The sequence below is a fragment of the Triturus cristatus genome, chromosome 6, assembly GCF_964204655.1.
Source record: "Triturus cristatus chromosome 6, aTriCri1.1, whole genome shotgun sequence".
Classification (NCBI taxonomy): Eukaryota; Metazoa; Chordata; class Amphibia; order Caudata; family Salamandridae; genus Triturus; species Triturus cristatus.
In genome coordinates, this window is record NC_140589.1 from 1217883759 (window position 1) to 1217896902 (window position 13144).

Consider the following 13144-nt stretch of genomic DNA (forward strand, 5'->3'; position numbering starts at 1 on the left):
CGATTTCCAAGTTGCATAAGATCTCCGAGTCTATTCATCAGGACGAAGGAGATTGGTCCCTAACGGAATGGTTTTGGGGACTACTGTCCAAATGGGGTTGGAAAGTATTGACATTCCTTGGAGTAATCTTGACAATCATATTTTCCTTTTGCCTTTGTATGCACTGTGGTCCCGCTATCTGTGATCTTTGTGCCACTATGTGCATTTCAAGACCCAAACCTCAAGTAACGGAAAACATAAGGATGATGTTACAACAACAGCTTGATGATCTCATGGCTATTGATGTGGACTCAGATCAACGTGAGTCTATCTTGCCTGAGTTCTGGCAAAAGGAGGGTCTGAGGAACTTCGATTTTCGATCACGATCGAATCGACCCGCCATTTTGAAACCCGCCGCCGTTTTGTGTTGCCATCACTCAGGCAGCACGGCGAACGAAGTCTATTCTGCCTTTCCCGTAGCTTGGTGTCAAAATACATCCTCGGCCTTGTTTGCGAGGCTGGTGTTTGGACTAGCCGAGAACACTAATCCGTGTCTGGCTTTCCTAATCCCTGTTTCAACCATCTGTAGGCCCACACCATTCTTTCCTGATCATATCTTATCGACTGGCCTTCACTGTCTCCTGCTAGCATTCTCTTGTGTCATGCCCGTCCTCCAATACATACAAACGTATCTCACCACCTGCAAGTCAGTTGTATTCTGTTAATGAATCAGTTCGGGGGTGGGATGACAAACATAGTTGGAGGAGAGGACTCTTCGAGTCATCTGATCTTTTTGTTTTCGAACCTTTCTTACTGGTTCTGCTTTGTTTTCCACTTACCCTATTGGCTCTTTTCTTCTTTGCTTGGGGCGTGTGTTCTGCTAATAATTCTGTATTGTATAGTATTTAATCTGATGCGCCACAGAGTGAAGTGGCAGTCTCCTGAGAACCTACTTTGTGTACTTCTAGGATAACTGTACTAGCTGCAGCTAAATAAATCCAATCTTCTAACGCCGACAGAGTGTCCCGTGTCTCTGTGTAACGAAGCAGGTGAACCGAGAAGACGGAGGGCGTACCTTGCGCCGCCAGGTCCAAAAGGTTCTGGTTCTTCACCCGTGAATCCGAGTGCACACTTGTGTTCTTCAGGAGCGCACTGTCCGACTCCCGTGCCTCTGAAGTGTAGCTTCAGGTTCCATGTGTCTCCAGTGTTCCCGCTCAGAGACCTGTGCTTCTGAAGTGCACTCTAAGACCCCAGCTCCCTTGGAGTTCACACGCACGTGCCAGAAGGGCCATAACAAAACGTGAACAATGCGCATATAGTAGTGGCTGCAACAAAATCTACAAAATCTACAAAACCAGTATCTACTCTACAAGAGACCGCTCCACGTTCCACATTTGTCGCGGCTGCTATAAGTGGCATCTACAGACGCGAGTCGCACAGAACAAAAGAAAGGCACGTGGGCGCCATAATGAAAGTCAAAGTGCTTCTTGGCGAGCTGCCCAAAAAAACAAGCGCTGTAAGACAAGTGTGGCCGCGAAAGTTAAAGCGACGCGCACTCTGGACTTTCGGGTACGTTTCGCTGCCCCAGCAGTAAGACTGAAAGGCAAGCGTGGCTACGAAAGTTAAAGTGACACGCACTCTTGTGGAGGTGGGGTGAAGGGGACGTGCCTTTAAAACCTGACCCAAAACACATGCCCCCTACGCGCCGCTGCTGGCTCCCGAGAGCAATACGCTCTGGGAGTAAACATTTCCCAAGAAGCTGGGACATCCACTCGCCTTTGGCCAATTGCGTACTAAAGCTAGACGCAAAGGCCAATAGCGTGTGAGCACCACATATACAAGCTTCTACTGAAGCTGAAGTGATTCCAAGAGGTCGATTTCCTATGCAGCGCATGCGCGATGCCATAGGCTCGACCTAAAAACTGCTCTTACGTCAAAGTTCCGCTTGTACAGGTCAGTGACTTTGGGTAGGGGGACGCTAGCAGGCACTGAATAGCTGTGGTAACAGGGCTGACTGATCCTTAGCGAAGCGAGCAGGAGATGTCATATGCCACTGAGAAGATCAGCTCCTGAAAATGCTCTCATGCCGAGAAAGAGGAGGTGGAACTTATTTAAAAAGAAAAAAAGGACTAATCTTTTTTACAGTAATAAAAGAAAAAAGGGAAACGGGCAAGTATTATTTTAAGGCTCAGTGATGTCCATTTCCAGCACAAAACATTTTTATAGATAAATAAGGAGAGTGTGGAGGAAGAATAGAACGAGTAGTAATGAAGATCATTGATCCTTAGTAAAAACTGTGATTTAACTGAAGGATATCTTCAGGAGCAAAGCATCATGCGGGGTGTTACCCCCCTAAAAATGTATTCTGTAAAAAATAGTTGGGTACAGGTGCTTTAAGTTGGGTCGAGTGAGGTGTTTGTCGAATTTCACTTAGGATGTTTACATACACATTTTATTAAAACCTACTTTATTGATTTTTTTCTTATCCGTTGTATCCGAGCTCACAATTTATACATTATGCTGTAATTATGCAAGGTATCAGACATTCTTTGGTTACATTATATTACAGCCATCAGTCCAACTGAAATTGTTATAGCTACATCATGTATACATATATTTCACCATAGACTAAAATATACTTCCAGTATCTGGATTGGCACTCAAGTTACAACAACTACCCCTCCCCCCCACCCCCCCCCTGTTCTAGCTTATCATATCTGGCCTCTATTATATTGCTGTGTCTCGGTCACCTCTGTGCTATGTTTGCTGTACAGGATGTTTACATACACATACAGACAAAAACACGTACACACACCCTCTTGTCTCTGTTATAAAGGTCCTTAAAAATCGATATTTTACAAAATATTGAGTTTTAAGTACCCCTCACACTCCACACTCCTTTCCCTTCCTACTGCTCCTACTGCCCCCTCTCCTGCTTCTCATCTGATGTATTTTAACCAGCGTGATTGTTGGGTAATCTTAAACTCACCCCTCCCCTCCTCCCAATTTTACGGACCAAACTACGCCACTGGACATCTTCCAGCGCCACCAAACCACAGCAGCTTAAAATAACTTGCCAAGTGAACTCACTGACCTACGGACATGCTAGTACACAATCCCGAATGCATACAGTCTTTACGGCTGTTTGCATGATTTGCAGCATTTTAGCACCACAATTCAACAGGTTTCTTTCAGCAGCTCGTGTTTCAGCAGCTCATGTCTATCAGCCTTTCAACCAGATCATCTGCTAGTTATCTTGCTATGAAATACAACACTCACGTTTGCCTCCACACTTTTATATAATATTTTATATATTATGTGCATGGTGGATACTTGTGGAGCACTCAAGCAGACATAACGCTCTTGGCGTAGGGTAGATTGCAGTGGTGTAAAGTGGAAAGTCGCAGAGTGGAATAGAGTGCTGTAGAATGCAGTTGGGTAGAGTAGATTGTTTCAGAGTAGAGTGCAGTGGTGTAGAGTGCAGTGTCATAGAGTGCAGTGGTGCAGAGTAGATTAAAGCGGCTTAAAGTGGGAGGGCGTCAAGTGCAGTGGTGTAGAAAGGAGTGATGCAGAGTAGAATGGCGTCAAGAGTAGTGTCTTACAGTGCCTTGGTGTACAGTGCAGTAGAGTGTGGTGGCACAGAGTGCAGTGATACAGAGAAGAGTGGATGAGAGTTCAGTGGCAGAGAATGCAGTGTTGCAGAGTAGAGTGACGTAGAGTGAAGTGTCATAGAGTGGTGCGGCGTGGAGTGGTGTGGCATGGAGTGCAATGGCATAGAGTGCATTGCTACAGAGTAGACTGTCTTAGAGTGCAGTGGTGTATGGCAGAGTGGCGTAGAGTGAAGCAGAGTAGAGCAAAGTGATGCAGGGTAGAGTGCAGTGGCATAGAGTACAGTGGCGCAGAGTGTAGTGGCGTTCAGTGGTGCAGCCTGGAGTGGTGTGGCATGGAGTGCAAAGGCATAGAGTGCAATGGTGTATGGCAGAGTGGCGTAGAGTGCATTGGCTTGGAGTGCAGTGGCGTAGAGTGTTTCAGAGTAGAGTGGCGTAGAGAGCAGTGGCATACAGTACACAAGTGCAGAGTAGAATAGAGTGGCCTAGAGTGCAGTACCATAGCAAACAATGGCTTAGAGTGCAGTGGCATAAAGCATTACAGAGTAGAGTACAGTGGCGAAGAGTGCAGTGATGCAGAGTAGATTGGCGTAGAGTACAGTAGCATGGAGAGTTTTGGTTTATGAGCGAAGTGGTATAGAGTGCATTGGTGTAAAGTGCAGCGATGAAGGGTAAAGTGGAGTGGCACAGAGAGGAGTGTGCCAAGTACAGTGGCGCTGAGTGCAGTGGCATGGAGTAGATTGTTTCAGAGTACGGTGGAGTGGTGCACAGTAAAGTACAGTGACACAGAGTGGCATGGAGTGCAGAGTAGATTAGAGTGGCATTAAGTGGAGTGGCATAGAGTGCACTGGTATAGAGTGGAGTGGTACAGAGTAGATTGTAATGTTGCAGATCAGAGTGGCATAGAGTGGAGTGGCGCAGAGTGGAGCGGTGTAGAGTGCAGTGGCAAAGAGTTCAGTGGTGTGTAGTAGAGCAGTGTTGGGTAAAGTGTATTGACAGAGTAGAGTGGTGTAGAGTATAGGGGCATAGAGTGAAGTGGCGTAGAGTGGAGTGGTGCAGAGCAGACTGCAGTGACGCAGTGTGAAATGGCTTGGAATGGCATAGTGTTGAGGGGTGCAGAGTAGGATGGAGTGGGGTAAAGTGGAGTATGCATGGTGTGATAGCGCACTGCCATTACAGATGACACATCTTCAATTAAAATGACCATTACATTTGCATAGACATACAGTTTTACTGAAATCCAGTGCTTGTGGGAGAATACAGTAAATAGAGTTTAATCAAGAGAAGGACAAACTCATGCTGGACAGCCTAAAACAAATAGAGTCAGCAAATAGAAAGCAAGCAAATGTGAGGTACACACCACAAAGCCAATGGTAAGCAATGGGCAGAATGCATTCTAAGGGAAGCTTTCCGAATGTCCCCAAGATGTCATTAGAAAACCAGACAGCTGTGCTTCGACCTAAAAAGAACGATTTTACAAAAACGATTTTCTGAGTAATTTAGGAAGCTGGTTGAATCTGTGCAAATTCCCAGGGGGTTAGGTACAGGTAATTAGATGCTTTTTTTTATTTTGACGGATCTTGTCTAAATATATCCAAATTAATAGGCTTTGTACTTCCTTGCAGTCCTTTTCCTTGCTGTGAGAACAGGACGCCAGCTGTGGAGTTCGGTGTAAAAAACGCAGTTAGGTTGCAAAGACAAATCTAGAAACAGAAGATGGGAATATATTACCTCACTGCTCAAAGTCCAAATGCATGCTCGAAGGAACAGGCCAGCAAATCGCTCCTCAACATTAATATATATAATAAGTACTTGCATTTAACGTAACACCTTCTACTACTGGGTTGTTTATTGTTATTACTCCAGAAAGGTGGCCCAAATTACCCAATTTAATCTGCTCAATTGCTGGATCTTGGTCTTGACCCTTTAAATTACAGGCTATACAGAGGTCAGTAGCAAGTGTTTATCTCACTGAGCAGTCTCAGCGGTACCCAATGTATTTAATTACATTTTTTAATTTTTTTTTCACTTAAAGATGCTATCTTGTCGGTTTGTGTTATATTTCATCTGCACAACTGTCTCTATCCCAGTGTGAATTTCAAGAGGCACAACAGCCTGAAGCGCCGTGGGTAGAAATCTTTACATTTTTAACTTAGTATCTACTATCCGAAGTAGGTCGAGTGATCAACTGGTCGAGGGATCAGCTGCGGCACTTGGAGAAGCCACTTAGGGGCTACCAGGCCTTCCTTTTCCCAAATGTCTGTACAATCTCATTTATAAACTACGACTCCGCTCATCAATTCTCTAAGATTGGCACTAATGGCATCCTAATATATCAGTGGTTTGCAAAAGAAATTAATGAAAAAAAAGACCCGCTGAGAATGCTTTGGCAACGAGAAGTGAGTGGTGCGCTGCCTCTACATCGCAATCACTACATCAGAGTTTACATTGTAGGTAAGTACATCGAAGGTGGTTTTTAGTATCTTAACATCATGGTATTATACATGGTATTTACTTAAATGATCAGTCCGGGATCTCTGCTGCAATGTTTAAGCATGTTTTAAAGTGCTTTTTTCTCATATTTTCTAGATAACATACGTACTTATAAGAAGGAAAATATTACTCAGGGGTGGCTCCTCCACCAAGGCAGAGGAGCGTCGCCCCACTGCCTTTCAGCACTGCAAAAAAGGGGGGAAAAATGATAATAACACAAGGTACTTATCATTTTACTTTTCAGTGCTGAGGCAGTTTTGCAGGGCTGGGCAGCGCAGGGGGAAGAGTGCTGGCACTCTCTAAGTGGACTGTTTGGCCGGGCCGCCTTGGGCCAGCCAAATAGTAATGCTCACTTTGCATGTTCTCCACCCAGGCTGTATTACAAGCCTGAATGTTCTCCACCCAGACTGTATCAGCCTGGGTGGAGGACATCCCCAGGATACCATTCCCCGTCTGAGCGCTGAACCACAGTGCTCAGACCAATCAAAATGCTGCATTGTGGGGGGAGGAGCCTAGCGCGGGACCAAGATGGCTGCGTGAGCACAGAGCTCCCGCGACCCTCGTTCCCTCCGGCAACTATCCTGAAAAAATCCTGTGTCAAATATCCGGAATATTGGAGATGAACCATTGCTGAGGCGAGCGTCGTTGTCCGGACTGAAATTGTGCACCGGAGACCGAAGTTGTGACAAGTGGAAGTTCGCGGCCTATCCCCGGGAGGTGCCCGGGTCTCGTGTTGGCATGGGCCCGGACACTAAATGAACAACAGCGGCCGTGTGTGGTGCAGACCATCGGATGGGGGCTGTTTTCACTTTCACTTTCGTTTTCTTCTACAACAGCGTGCCTCGGCCCGCGAGTGTCTTGGACAACAGTCGCCTGTAGCTCGGCCTGCACATGCTTGGGCTTGAATCGGGGTCCCGGATCCAGCGGACCTCGTGCCAATTGTGTGGCTGAGCGGCCTGTCTTTGACGCTGACTGTTCCGGTGTTGAGGATGTCGGCCAAATCGGAAGCCGACAAACAGAAGCCCAAGAATACCAGGCGGGGGGGGCTACACTCAAACTAACAATATGGATCGCTATGCCCAGCAAAAGGGATCGCCAAGCGGACCGGGGAAGCCACAGGAATTACCGAGAGACGGCTCGGTCCCCGCACCGGAATTGACACTGCAAGACATCATGGGCGCCATTGAGGAGATGAAGTCTTCTATTGGGCAACAGTTCGCGACCCTGGCACACAAAGTGGACACTATCTCAGTTGACGTTAATTTGCTTCGCGCTGACCTGGGGAAAACTAATGAGAGAGTTAAATCATTGGACCAAAAAACCTCTAGCCTCACGGGGGACGTCTCTGATCTGCAAATAGAGGTCCGCACGCTGAGGACTACCAATGACCTCTTTGCCCGCAAGATGGAGGATTTTGAAGGCCGGGCGAGGCGCAATAACGTGCGCATTGTTGGCGTTCCGGAGAAATCGGAGGAGCAATCAGCGGACTTGTTTGTCGAGGACTTGGCGCCTAAGGGCCTCAGCAAGTTCTTTGCGGTCGAGCTGGCCCACCGAGTCCCGGGCGGGAGGCCCAAGGTGGGAGCCCCCCCGAGACCGATCATCGCCAGGATCTTCAATTTCAGGGACCGCGATGCCATTCTGCAGGCGTCACGAGTGTCTGGACCAGTCACTTTCCAGAACACTGCAGTGAGTTTTTATCCTGACTTCACCCAGGCGGTGCAGAAGCAACGGCAGAGTTTCCTGGGGGTTAAGAGGAGGCTACGTGAGATGGGCCTGAAGTATGCCATGCTCTTCCCAGCCAAGTTGCGCGTCGAGTACGAAGAGCGAACCTTTTTCTTTGACTTGCCAGACGAGGTTGGGGAATGGCTCGACACATTGCCTCAGCGGCGGACTAGCGGGGATCATGCTGGCGGAGCGGAAGGTGGTCATGTCGCAAAAGAGTGAGGACTCCGGTGATTGAACATTCTGGCTAAGCTCAGGACAGTGGTTCGCTGATTTGTTTTCATTGCTAGCTATTGTCCGGGGGTGGCGAGGGTACAATGGGATCTCTTTCCTCCTACGGGGTTTCTTCTTGTAGATTAGCTTTGCTAGGGCGACAGGCACACTGCAAGTTGGGGGGGCTTTTTAGGCTTATGCAGGGGTGCAGGGTGGGCGGTGGTATGGGTTTTTTGGAGTGTTTGTTGTTGTTTTTCATTTTGCAAGGTATCGCAATGCAAGTCTCGTGTGCTGGTCTCTGGGGGGGCGGGGGTCTCTTGCCATTCTGTGATGGGGGTAGGGGTTTGAATATACTTAGTTGGAATGTTAATGGCTTGGGGGATCGTATTAAGCGGGGGATTGTTTTGCAATTTCTGAAGAGGTGATCTCCTGACATAGTTTTGCTGCAGGAGACGCACCTGATAGGCAACACGTGTCATGCCCTCAATAGAAAGGGTTATAAATTTGTTGCGCACTCTGGGTTTTCCTCGGGATCTCGGGGGGCTGGAATACTCGTTAGGACCTCGCTGCCGTTTGAGATTGATTCTACTACTGTCGATGAGAGGGGGCGCTTTGTGGCTGTTGCGGGGAGGTGGGAGGGCAGGACACTGGTTTTGGTTTCTGTTTATGTCCCTCCTGTTATGTTATGTTATGTTATGTTACAGCGTTCTTTTATAGCGCACGGCTACTCGAAAAGAGTGTCCCGGCGCTTTCCACCTGCATCTCAGAATAAAAATAACACAACACAGCAAAAGAATGAGAAAAAGAACTGAAACTGAAGCAATAAGAACAGCCTAAAGATTAAAAAGCCAGGTCTTCAGGCTCTTCCTGAACTGGAACAAATTGACAGTGCTGCGCAGCGAAAGAGGAAGCGAGTTCCACAGCTGTGGGGCTTTGCAGCTGAAAGAGCGCCCTCCCGTGCGGGCCTTCCTCACCCGAGGGACCACCGCTTTGTAAAGGGATTCCGAGCGCAAGGAGCGGACTGGTCGATAGAAGGCTAGTCTCCGCCGCAGGTATCCAGCCCCTGATCCAAACAGGGCTTTGTGCATCAGAGTCAGGGATTTAAACTGGATCCGCTTCCAGACAGGCAGCCAATGTAGCGCCTGAAGCAGCCCGGAAGCTCGGGCTCGTCTACGCAGGCCAAAGATAGCCCGGGCGGCAGAGTTCTGTACCACCTGTAGGCGCTGAACTAGGTAATCAGGGAGGCCAAGGAAGAGGGCATTAGCATAATCAAGCCTCGAACCGACGAGAGCCTGCACAGTAATACGCCTGTGCTCCTCAGACAGCAGGGGCAGGAATTTACGGAGCATTTTCAAAATTCCATAACAGGTGCCAGCCAGACCCAGAATGTGTGTTCGCAGCGATAGCTGGTTGTCCAGCTTGACACCCAGGTTTTTAGCCACCAAGGAAGACTGTGCAGGAGGGCTCATGTCGGACGGCCACCAATGCTGCCACTCCGGATCGACACCGCAACCAAAAAACAGAACCTCGGACTTGCTCGAGTTGGCCCTTAGACTGTTCCGTTGGAACCAGTCAAAGACCAATGTAAGACAGTCCCGTATTCTCCCTCCATCAAACTCCTGGTCTTTCCCGCATGTGAAGAGGAGTTGCGTGTCGTCGGCGTAAGAGATGATCTGGGCCCCATATGCTTCCACCAAGGCCGCCAAAGGGGACATAAAGATGTTAAACAACGTGGGGCTCAACACAGATCCCTGTGGAACCCCAACTCCCAATGGCGGCATCTCGGCAGAGCTCTGGGAAACCCAGACCGTCTGGCGGCGGCCTTCAAGGAAGGATGTAAACCACCTGAGCGCCGTCCCCCTAAGGCCGATGTCATAAAGCCTCGCTAAGAGCGCCCTGTGGGGGACGGTGTCGAAGGCCGCCGATAGATCTAACATGACCAGCATCGCCCTCCCGCCGACATCAAGAGTCTCCCTGATGATCTCAGTGACCTCTAGCAATGCCGTTTCCGTACTAAAATTAGGACGGAAACCGGATTGAGATGGATGGAGCAGATTGTTAGCTTCCAGAAAGCGCGACAGGACACCGTGGACGTGTTTTTCCGTGATCTTCGTGAGGGCCGGAAGAAGTGAAATTGGCCTATAATTGGCCAGAACCTCGACGTCGAGACCCGGTTTCTTTAGGAGGGGGATCACCATCGCTCTCTTCCAAGATCTGGGGACCCTCCCCTCCCTCAGCGAAGCGTTGAGGATGGGATTAACCAGCGGATTCACCACCTCCGCCATCCCAGCCAAAAATTTGGCGGGGCAGGGGTCAAGTGGCGAGCCAGATTTCAAATTGGCCAACAGCTGCCTGGACACATCGCTGGAAACAGCAGGAAAATCAGACAGCACCGCCGTCGGTGTGTGCGGAAATCCGCACCCAGCCCCGGTGACGCCGCTTCCATCCTCCGGTCCTTCCACAAAGGAGGCCTGAATCGCCTTGATCTTATTAGTGAAGAAGCCGGCCAGATCACCTGCCCACGTATCTGAAGAAACTAGAGGGGGCGATTGGGAACTAGGGGTCGTGAACTCCTTCACAATGGTGAAGATCTCCTTACAGGAGTTCGCGGATGCCTCGATCCTCCTAGCCAAATAGTCCCTCTTAGCTCCCAGAATGTCCCGATGGTAGGCCTTCACCACCGCCTTGTAGGCGAGTTTAGCCTCCCCATCATACAAACGTCGCCAGGCCCTCTCGGCCACCTTACATTGGCTGCGAGCCACACGAAGAGCCTCCGTAAACCATGGTGCAGATTGCCGTGCCACCGTGGATCGGAGGGCTACCTTGGGGGCCAGATCGTCCAGCCTATCAATGAGCCACCGCTGCAGAGCCTCAGTGTCGCTATCCAGATCGCCCGAAAGATGGCATGGGTGATCCAGAAGCGCCTGTTCCAGCATGTCAGGTGTCACTCTGTGCAGCGCTCTCGAGGTCGGTCTAGACAAGACTGAGGCACTGTTATCCGGCCGCGCACTCTCCAGCACCGAAAATCTGATCAGCCTGTGATCGGACCAGAGCACCGGCAGGGTGTCAACCTCCGTAAGAGGGACAGATGAAAACACCTGATCCAGGGTATGCCCCTTCTCATGGGTTGGCCCCGACACGAACGGTAACAATCCCAGTGGAGATGTAATATCCAACAGTTTGACCGCATCCGAGTCATCCGCTACGTCAAGGTGGAGGTTGAAATCACCAGCCATGACGCAGTGCTGTGAGGTCAGCACCAACTCAGAGACAGCTGTCTGCAGATCTTCCAGGAAGGAACCCAAAGGGCCTGGTGGCCTGTAGACCAACAACCCCTTCAGGGCCTGGCCCGGGGACAGTCTGAGCGTGAAGGCGAGCGACTCAGCGCTCCCGATGGAATTAAGAGGAAGAACTGAGCAGGAAACGCTCTTTTTCACCACTACCGCCACTCCCCCGCCTCTACCCTTCACTCTATCCTGCCGGAAGATATTGTACGCCGGAGGAATGGCTGAGAAGACATCCGGATTGGAAGCCTCTCCCAACCAGGTTTCGGTAAGTAGCAGGCAAAGGGGATTTTCCCTAACAAGGAGATCGTAAATATGCAGGGCATGGCAGCCTACCGACCTTGTATTCAGCAGCAAACAAAGATGCTGTGCGCCAGCCGTAGCAGGGCGAGGAACATTAACATGGGTCCAGAAAGGCGTCCAGCCACAACACGGACAACGGCGTTTACCCTTAAATCGCCCCGGGAAAACGGAACGGCAGGAGCTAGAGAGGCCCCGCAAATCCCGCAACATCACAGAGGTATAACAGATCATCTCAGCCAGTGTGTCACCGGACCAGCTTCCCCCGCCGCCCCGTCGCCTCCGGGATGCTGACGGGCGCAGACGGGCAGGACTCCGGCACGACTCAGGCTACGCGAAGGCGCCCACCTGCGCGTCACGCTGCGCGTGAGGGAGCGACTTTAAATAGGCTCTCCAATCAGCCCTGAGCGTGCGAGTCCGCTCCAAGATGGCGGCCGCCGCTGGCTGAGGTGTCCCAAACAAAGATGGCGCCCAAAATGACCCCCAGGACCCGGACCCACCGAAATGGTGGTGCTTGGCAGGCAGAAAATGCCGTTTTTTTAAATGCAGGTAAGGGGAGAGAGGGGCGCAGGCTACAGGCAAGCAGGCTAAAAGCAGGGTAAAATCAAACAGAAAAACGAACCTAAATACAAAAACCAGGCAGCATTAAAATACTCTGTGCTAGTATCAGCGCGAGTGCAGCGATGTGGTAGATGGTCTGACCAGCACCGCGCCAAAGCCCGCCTTAAATAGGCTCTCCAATCAGCCCTGAGCGTGCGAGTCCGCTCCAAGATGGCGGCCGCCGCTGGCTGAGGTGTCCCAAACAAAGATGGCGCCCAAAATGACCCCCAGGACCCGGACCCACCGAAATGGTGGTGCTTGGCAGGCAGAAAATGCCGTTTTTTTAAATGCAGGTAAGGGGAGAGAGGGGCGCAGGCTACAGGCAAGCAGGCTAAAAGCAGGGTAAAATCAAACAGAAAAACGAACCTAAATACAAAAACCAGGCAGCATTAAAATACTCTGTGCTAGTATCAGCGCGAGTGCAGCGATGTGGTAGATGGTCTGACCAGCACCGCGCCAAAGCCCGCCTTAAATAGGCTCTCCAATCAGCCCTGAGCGTGCGAGTCCGCTCCAAGATGGCGGCCGCCGCTGGCTGAGGTGTCCCAAACAAAGATGGCGCCCAAAATGACCCCCAGGACCCGGACCCACCGAAATGGTGGTGCTTGGCAGGCAGAAAATGCCGTTTTTTTAAATGCAGGTAAGGGGAGAGAGGGGCGCAGGCTACAGGCAAGCAGGCTAAAAGCAGGGTAAAATCAAACAGAAAAACGAACCTAAATACAAAAACCAGGCAGCATTAAAATACTCTGTGCTAGTATCAGCGCGAGTGCAGCGATGTGGTAGATGGTCTGACCAGCACCGCGCCAAAGCCCGCCTTAAATAGGCTCTCCAATCAGCCCTGAGCGTGCGAGTCCGCTCCAAGATGGCGGCCGCCGCTGGCTGAGGTGTCCCAAACAAAGATGGCGCCCAAAATGACCCCCAGGACCCGGACCCACCGAAATGGTGGTG

General features: G+C 50.3%; 1 protein-coding gene across 4 annotated transcripts in view; it reads right to left on the bottom strand.

The window, feature by feature from the left end:
* CDK19 (cyclin dependent kinase 19) overlaps positions 1-13144 on the bottom strand; it is a 1761913-nt gene that overhangs the window by 569513 nt on the left and 1179256 nt on the right. The window lies entirely within an intron of this gene.